The sequence below is a fragment of the Oncorhynchus tshawytscha genome, unplaced genomic scaffold (assembly GCF_018296145.1).
Source record: "Oncorhynchus tshawytscha isolate Ot180627B unplaced genomic scaffold, Otsh_v2.0 Un_contig_19123_pilon_pilon, whole genome shotgun sequence".
Classification (NCBI taxonomy): Eukaryota; Metazoa; Chordata; class Actinopteri; order Salmoniformes; family Salmonidae; genus Oncorhynchus; species Oncorhynchus tshawytscha.
The window spans coordinates 53,806-62,157 of NW_024609076.1; positions in this window are offsets into that span (position 1 = coordinate 53,806).

The window sequence follows — 8,352 nt, forward strand, 5'->3', positions numbered from 1 at the left end:
GACCTGCTCTCCAGGCACCATCGCATGAGCCTTAAGCCACAGACTTGCCATCCTGGTGTTTCTAAAAATGAATTGAAAGGCACTGAGCATAAATCATTTGTATTTAATTCTACGTAAGTCACAGCCTATATGTGCAATTTATAGACTGTAATGATTTGATACAACGAAATGTTGTTTAAATGCTTAGCGCTTAATGTTCCTGACTTCCTACCAGCCTAGTATGTCGCACTAGCAAATGCTTCACAATGTATTTCTTTAAAGGCTATAGCCTTGAAATAATATAGGCTACATTTTTTATTTCCATTCCTTCTTAGGCTCCCTGTCTGGTGCCTGACCTATTTAGAGTGTTTATATTGTCAGCGATTGGGTGCAGAGATGTAGCGGAGTCCGGCGCAGGACACAGGTTTGATTAACACAACTGAGTTTACTCACAAAAATACAAGCAATATTCCAAATAGGAAAATACATACAAACTAACACCTACAACAACCACTAAGACACCAACAATCACGGAGAGAACAGACATGTATGCCAGAGGGTTAAATAAGGAACATGATAAGGGAATTGAGACCAGGTGTGTGTAATACTACATGTAGCCTAATTGAAATGATGAGCGCTTCTTACATTCACTTCATTCATTGAAATCATTTGGTTTGGTTTGAATACTTCAAAAACAACATGTTAGGTCCAGGTCGTCACAACAATAGATGGGTGCTAGTTAAATGGTGACTAATGAATGGAGAGAACGAACTGAATGATGGTTGAACTCACATTGAAACTCAAATACCCAGATAATGTTAAGAAAGATAGCAAACAGAATATGGAGAAGTTAGCTAACTAGATCAGTCTGAATAAAAACTATCCAACTAGATCAGTCTGAATAAAAACTATCCAACTAGATCAGTCTGAATAAAAACTATCCATCTAGATCAGTCTGAATAAAAACTATCCAACTAGATCAGTCTGAATAAAAACTATCCAACTAGATCAGTCTGAATAAAAACTATCCAACTAGATCAGTCTGAATAAAAACTATCCAACTAGATCAGCCTGAATAAAAACTATCCATCTAGATCAGTCTGAATAAAAACTATCCAACTAGATCAGTCTGAATAAAAACTATCCATCTAGATCAGTCTGAATAAAAACTATCCAACTAGATCAGTCTGAATAAAAACTATCCAACTAGATCAGTCTGAATAAAAACTATCCAACTAGATCAGTCTGAATAAAAACTATCCAACTAGATCAGTCTGAATAAAAACTATCCAACTAGATCAGTCTGAATACCAACTACTGAGAAGTGTGTAAAACAGGAATAGATGTCTTATATTGGGATGGGGCCCTTAGTGAGGGAAGGGAGGTAGGGAGGGCAGAGGGAAGGAGGTAGGGAGGGCAGAGGGAGGGAGGGAGGTAGGAAGGGCAGAGGGAGGGAGGGAGGGAGGTAGGAAGGGCAGAGGGAGGGAGGAGGGAGGGAGGTAGGGAGGGCAGAGGGAGGGAGGTATGGAGGGCAGAGGGAGGGGGAGGTAGGGAGGGAGGGAGGTAGAGGGGAGGGAGGGAGGTAGGAAGGGCAGAGGGAAGTAGGAAGGGCAGAGTGAGGGAGGGAGGGCAGAGGGAGGGAGGGAGGGGTAGGGGGAGGGCAGAGGAGGGAGGGAGGGAGTTAGGAAGGGCAGAGGCAGAGGAGGGAGGGAAGGGAGGGCAGAGGGAGGGAGGGAGGTAGGAAGGGCAGAGGGAGGGAGGTAGGAAGGGCAGAGGGAGGGAGGTAGGGAGGGCAGAGGGAGGGAGGTAGGAAGGGTAGAGGGAGGGAGGTAGGAAGGGCAGAGGGAGGGGGAGGAAGGGAGGGCAGAGGGAGGGGGAGGTAGGGAGGGCAGAGGGAGGGAGGAAGGTAGGGCAGAGGGAGGGAGGGAGGGAGGAAGGGGGCAGAGGGAGGGAGGGAGGAAGGGAGGAGGGAGGGCAGAGGGAGGGAGGTAGGGAAGGCAGAGTAGGGAGGGGAGGAAGGGAGGGCAGAGGGAGGGAGGGGGAGGTAGGAAGGGCAGAGGGAGGGAGCAGTAGGAAGGGCAGAGAGGAGGGAGGTAGGAAGGGCAGAGGGAGGGAGGTAGGGAGGGCAGAGGGAGGGAGGAAGGGAGGGCAGAGGGAGGGAGGGAGGGCAGAGGGAAGGGAGGGCAGGGAGGAGGAGGGAGGAGGGAGGGAGGGAGGTAGGGAGGGCAGAGGGGGAGGGCAGAGGGAGGGAGGTAGGAAGGGCAGAGGAGGGAGGAAGGGAGGGCAGAGGGAGGAAGGGAGGAGGTAGGAAGGGGAAGGGCAGAGGGAGGGAGGTAGGAAGGGCAGAGGGAGGGAGGTAGGAAGGGCAGAGGGAGGGAGGTAGGGAGGGAAGAGGGAGGTTGGAAGGGCAGAGGGAGGGAGGAAGGCAGAGGGAGGGAGGAGGGGGCAGAGGGAGGAAGGGAGGGCAGAGGGAGGGAGGGGAGGAAGGGAGGGCAGGGAGGGAGGGAGGCAGGGAGGGCAGGGAGGTAGGGAGGGCAGAGGGAGGGAGGTAGGGAGGGCAGAGGGAGGGAGGTAGGGGGAGGGCAGAGGGAGGTAGGAGGGAGGTAGGAAGGGCAGAGGGAGGGGAGGAAGGGCAGATGGAGGGCAGAGGGAGGGAGGAAGGAAGGGCAGAGGGAGGAGAGGAGGGAGGGAGGGCAGAGGGGAGGGAGGTAGGGAGGGCAGAGGGAGGGAGGTAAGGAGGGGGCAGAGGGAGGGAGAGGGTAGGGGAGGGCAGAGGGAGGAAGGGAGGGGTAGGGAGGGAGGAAGGGAGGGCAGAGGGAGGGAGGGCAGAGGGAGGGAGGTAGGGAGGGCAGAGGGGGAGGGCAGAGGAGGGGGAGGGAGGGCAGAGGAAGGGAGGGCAGGAGGTAGGAAGGGCAGAGGAAGGGAGGGCAGAGGGAGGGGGCAGAGGGAGGGAGGTAGGAAGAGGAAGGAGGGCAGAGGGAGGGCAGAGGGAGGGAGGGAGGGAGGGAAGGGGGGAGGAGGGGAGGGAGGGAGGTAGGAAGGGCAGAGGGGAGGCAGAGGGAGGGAGGGGAGGGCAGAGGGAGGGAGGTTGGAAGGGCAGAGGGAGGGAGGTAGGGAGGGCAGAGGGGGAGGGAGGTTGGAAAGGAGGGCAGGAGAGGAGGGAGGTAGGAAGGGCAGAGGGAGGGAGGTAGGAGGGCAGAAGGGAGGCAGGGAGGGAGGGAGGGAGGGAGGGGAGGGCAGAGGGAGGGAGGTAGGGAGGGCAGAGGGAGGGGGAGGTAGGAAGGGCAGAGGGAGGGAGGAGGGAGGGAGAGAGGGAGGGCAGAGGGAGGGAGGTAGGGAGAGGGAGGGAGGTAGGGAGGGCAGAGGGAGGGAGGTAGGGAGGGCAGAGGGGGAGGGCAGAGGGAGGGAGGTAGGAAGGGCAGAGGGAGGGAGGTAGGAAGGGCAGAGGGAGGGGAGGTAGGGAGGGCAGAGAGGGAGGGAGGTAGGGAGGGCAGAGGGAGGGAGGAAGGGATGGCAGAGGGAGGGAGGTAGGGAGGGCAGAGGGGAGGGAGGAGGGAGGGAGGTAGGGAGGGAGGGAGGTAGGGAGGGCAGGAGGGAGGGAGGTAGGGAGGGCAGAGGGAGGGAGGTAGGGAGGGCAGAGGGGGAGGTAGGGAGGGCAGAGGGAGGGAGGTAGGGAGGGCAGAGGGAGGGAGGAGGGAGGGCAGAGGGAGGGAGGAGGGAGGGAGGGAGGGAGGGAGGGCAGAGGGAGGGAGGTAGGGAGGGAGGCAGAGGGAGGGAGGGAGGTAGGAAGGGGAGGGCAGAGGGAAGGGAAGAGGAAGGGAGGGCAGAGGGAGGGAGGGGTAGGGAGGGCAGAGGGAGGGAGGGAGGGCAGAGGGAGGGGAGGGCAGAGGGAGGGAGGGAGGGAGGGGAGGGCAGAGGGAGGGAGGTAGGGAGGGCAGAGGGAGGGAGGGAGGTAGGGAGGGCAGAGGGGAGAAGGGAGAGGAGGGCAGAGGAAGGGAAGAGGAAGGGAGGGCAGAGGGAGGGAGGTAGGAAGGGCAGGAGGGAGGGAGGGAGGAAGGGGAGGTAGGGAGGGCAGGGAGAGGGAGGGAGGGAGGGAGAGTAGGGGAGGGCAGAGGAGGGGAGGGAGGAAGGGAGGGCAGAGGGAGGGAGGTAGGGAGGGCAGAGGGAGGGAGGTAGGAAGGGCAGAGGGAGGGAGGGAGGAAGGAGGGCAGAGGGAGGGAGGCAGGAAGGGGGAGGGCAGAGGGAGGGGGAGGGCAGAGGGAGGGAGGTAGGGGGAGGGCAGAGGGAGGGAGGAAAGGAGACAGGCACGTGTAGGAGGCCTAATTCGGGAGTGAAGAGGTCATTAGGGGACGTTGGAAGAGAGCAGGAGTGCATCACCTTAAGGCTTTCTGACTCAGCTAAAAATGCACGCACACACACACACACACACACAGGCACACACACACGTGATGTTGCGGCTCATGACCCCCTCAGAACTAGCCTGGTTAAACCAGACTGAAAGCTGTCATTCTTCTAACCATTGGGAGAAGTATAGCCTTGTTCTGCTCTTAGAAACATTGAGTCCAGCATTCATTCCCTAGACCAGGCTAGCAGCATGTCTAGATACTGTAACTCTATCTGGATGACCAATGGAAAATAACGAATATCGCTTGTGTTGCGACTTTGTATTTTTTTATTTTTCACAAAATGTGAAAGAGAGAGAGATTGAGAGAGTGTTTGTGAGAGAGAGAGAGAGAGAGGAAGGAGAGAGGGAGAGGGGAGAGAAAGAGAGAGGTTAAAGAGACAATGGGAGAGAGAGAGGTTAAAAAGATAGAGAGAGAGTCCTGCCAAATGTATGACGATTTTAGAGACACAGACCCACAAAGAATTTGAAAACAAATCCAATTTTGAGACACTCCTGTATCTTTTGGGTGAAATACCAGTGTGCCATTACAGCAGGGAAATTGTATTTACATTTTTTACATTTAACCTTTATTTAACTAGGCAAGTCAGTTAAGAACAAATTCCTATTTACAATGACGGCCTACACCAGCCAAACCCGGACGACGCCATTTGTGCGCCGCCCTATGGGACTCCCTTTTGTACTTTAACTATTTGTACATCGCTACAACACTGTATATAGACATAATATGACATTTGAAATGTCTTTATTCTTTTGGAACTTGTGTGAGTGTAATATTTACTCTTCTTAATATTTTACTCTTCTGAAACTCTCTCCCATTGGCCTCCCCTACTAGAATTACACTACACTAACCCGCCCCACACACAAGTATTTGATCACCTACCAACCAGTACGAATTCCGGGTCTCTCACAGACCTGTTAGTTTTTCTTTAAGAAGCCCTCCTGTTCTCCACTCATTACCTGTTTGAACTCGTTACCTGTATAAAAGACACATGTCCACACACTCAATCAAACAGATTCCAACCTCTCCACAATGGCCAAGACCAGAGAGCTGTGTAAGGACATCAGGGTTAAATTGTAGACCTGCACAAGGCTGGGATGGGCTACAGGACAATAGGCAAGCAGCTTGGTGAGAAGGCAACAACTGTTGGCGCAATTATTAGAAAATGGAAGAAGTTCAAGATGACAGTCAATCACCCACGGTCTGGGGCTCCATGCAAGATCTCACCTCGTGGGGCATCAATGATCATGAGGAAGGTGAGGGATCAGCCCAGAACTACACGGCAGGACCTGGTCAATGACCTGAATAGAGCTGGGACCACAGTCTCAAAGAAAACCATTAGTAACACACTACGCCGTCATGGATTAAAATCCTGCAGCGCACACAAGGTCCCCCTGCTCAAGCCAGCGCATGTCCAGGCCCGTCTGAAGTTTGCCAATGACCATCTGGATGATCCAGAGGAGGAATGGGAGAAGGTCATGTGGTCTGATGAGACAGAAATAGAGCTTTTTGGTCTAAACTCCACTCGCCGTGTTTGGAGGAAGAAGAAGGATGAGTACAACCCCAAGAACACCATCCCAACCGTGAAGCATGGAGGTGGAAACATCATTCTTTGGGGATGCTTTTCTGCAAAGGGGACAGGACGACTGCACCGTATTGAGGGGAGATTGGATGGGGCCATGTATCGCGAGATCTTGGCCAACAACCTCCTTCCCTCAGTAAGAGCATTGAAGATGGGTCGTGGCTGGGTCTTCCAGCATGACAACGACCCGAGACACACAGCCAGGGCAACTAAGGAGTGGCTCCGTAAGAAGCATCACAAGGTCTTGGAGTGGCCTAGCCAGTTTCCAGACCTGAACCCAATAGAAAATCTTTGGAGGGAGCTGAAAGTCCGTATTGCGCAGCGACAGCCCCGAAACCTGAAGGATCTGGAGAAGGTCTGTATGGAGGAGTGGGCCAAAATCCCTGCTGCAGTGTGTGCAAACCTGGTCAAGAACTACAGGAAACATATGATCTCTGTAATTACAAACAAAGGTTTCTGCACTTTTAGGAAAAAAAGGTGCTATCTAGAACCTAAAAGGGTTTTTCAGCTGTCCCCATAGGAAAACCCTTTAAAGAACCCTTTTTGGTTCCATGTAGAACCCTTTACACAGAGGGTTCTACATGGAAACCAAACGAGTTCTACCTGGAACCAAAAAAGGGTTCTCCTATGGGGTAAGCCGAAGAACCCTTTCGGAATCCTTTTTTCTAAGAATGTTTGGTAGATGACATCCAAAGGTTTAAGAGTAATAGCAGCTGCACTTTGATAAATAATGCAGTGCATTCAGAAAGTATTCAGACCCCTTGACTTTTTCCACATTTTGTTACGTCACAGCCTTATTCTAAAATGGATGAAATGCATTTTCAGGTTTTCTTGGGTATGACGCTACAAGCTTGGTACACCTGTATTTGGGGAGTTTCTCCCATTGTTCTCTGCAGATCCTCTCATGCTCTGTCAGGTTGGATGAGGTGTATCGCTGCAGAGCTATTTTCAGGTCTCTCTGACAGTTTTCCAGAATTTAGCCGGTTTTCCATTACCATTACAAGCCGGGCTCCCAAGTGGCGCAGTGGTCTAAGACACTGCATCTCAGTGCTAGAGGAGTCACTATAGACAACTTGGTTTGAATCCAAACTATATCACAACCGGCCATGATTGGGAGTCCCATAGGGCGGCGCACAATTGGCCCAGTGTCGTCCGAGTTTGGCCGGTGTAGGCCGTCATTGTAAATAAGAATTTGTTCTTAATTAACCGAGTTGCCTTGTTAAATAAAGGTAAAATAAAAAATACAATCCAAAAGAGCAGTTACATATTAGTCAGATTTTGCCTTTCTGATTTGTCTCACACAATGATTCCTCAGTTGCTTAAAATCTAGACAACCATTTTCAGGTCGTGCCATAGATTTTAAAGTAGATTTAAGTCAAAACTGTACCTCGGCCACTGAGGAACATTCACTGTCTTCTGAGTAAGCAACTCCAGTGTAGACTTTTCCTTGTGTTTTAGGTTACTGTCCTGCTGAAAGGTGAATTAATCTGCCAGTGTCTGGTGGAAAGCAGACTGAACCATGTTTTTCTCTAGGATTTTGCTCCATTCCGTTTATTTTTTATCCTGAAAAACTCCCCAGTCCTTAATGATTACAAGCATACCCATATCAGGATTCAGTCACCACTATGCTTTAAAATTTGGAGAGTGGTACTCTAATGTATTGTATTGTATTTGCCCCAAATATAACACTGTATTCAAGACAAAAAGTGAATTGCTTTGCCACATTTTTTGCAGTATTGCTTTAATGCCTTTTTGCAAACAGAAAACATGTTTTGGAATATTTTTATTCTGTATAGGCTTCCTTCTCTTCACTCTGTCAATTAGGTTAGTATTGTGGAATAACTACAATGTTGTTGATCCATCCTCAGTATTCTCCTATCACAGGAATGAATCTGTAACTGTTTTAAAGTCACCATTGGTCTCATAGTGAAATCCCTGAGTGGTTTCCTTCCTCTCCGGCAACTGAGTTAGAAAGGACGCCTGTATCTTTGTAGTGACTGGGTTTATTGATACAACATTCATAGTACAATTAATAACCATGTTCAAAGGGATATTAAATGTCTGCTTTTATCATGTTTACCCATTTAGCAATACGTGCCCTTTTTGGGAGGCATTGGAAAACATCCATGGTCTTTGTGGTTGAATCTGTGTTTGAAATTCACTGCTCGGCTGAGGGTCATTACATAGAATTGTATGTGTGTGGTACAGAGATGAGGTACTTATAGACAAATCTGGTTAAAACACGACAAAAAGTGGAACAAGTCAAGGGGTGTGATAACTTTCTGAAGGCACTGTAGTTTCACGTGCCAATGCAAACTAGCATGCTAGTAGATACCATAGATTTCCAGTCATTGCGCTAACACTAGTTAGCAATTGCGATAAAGCTAT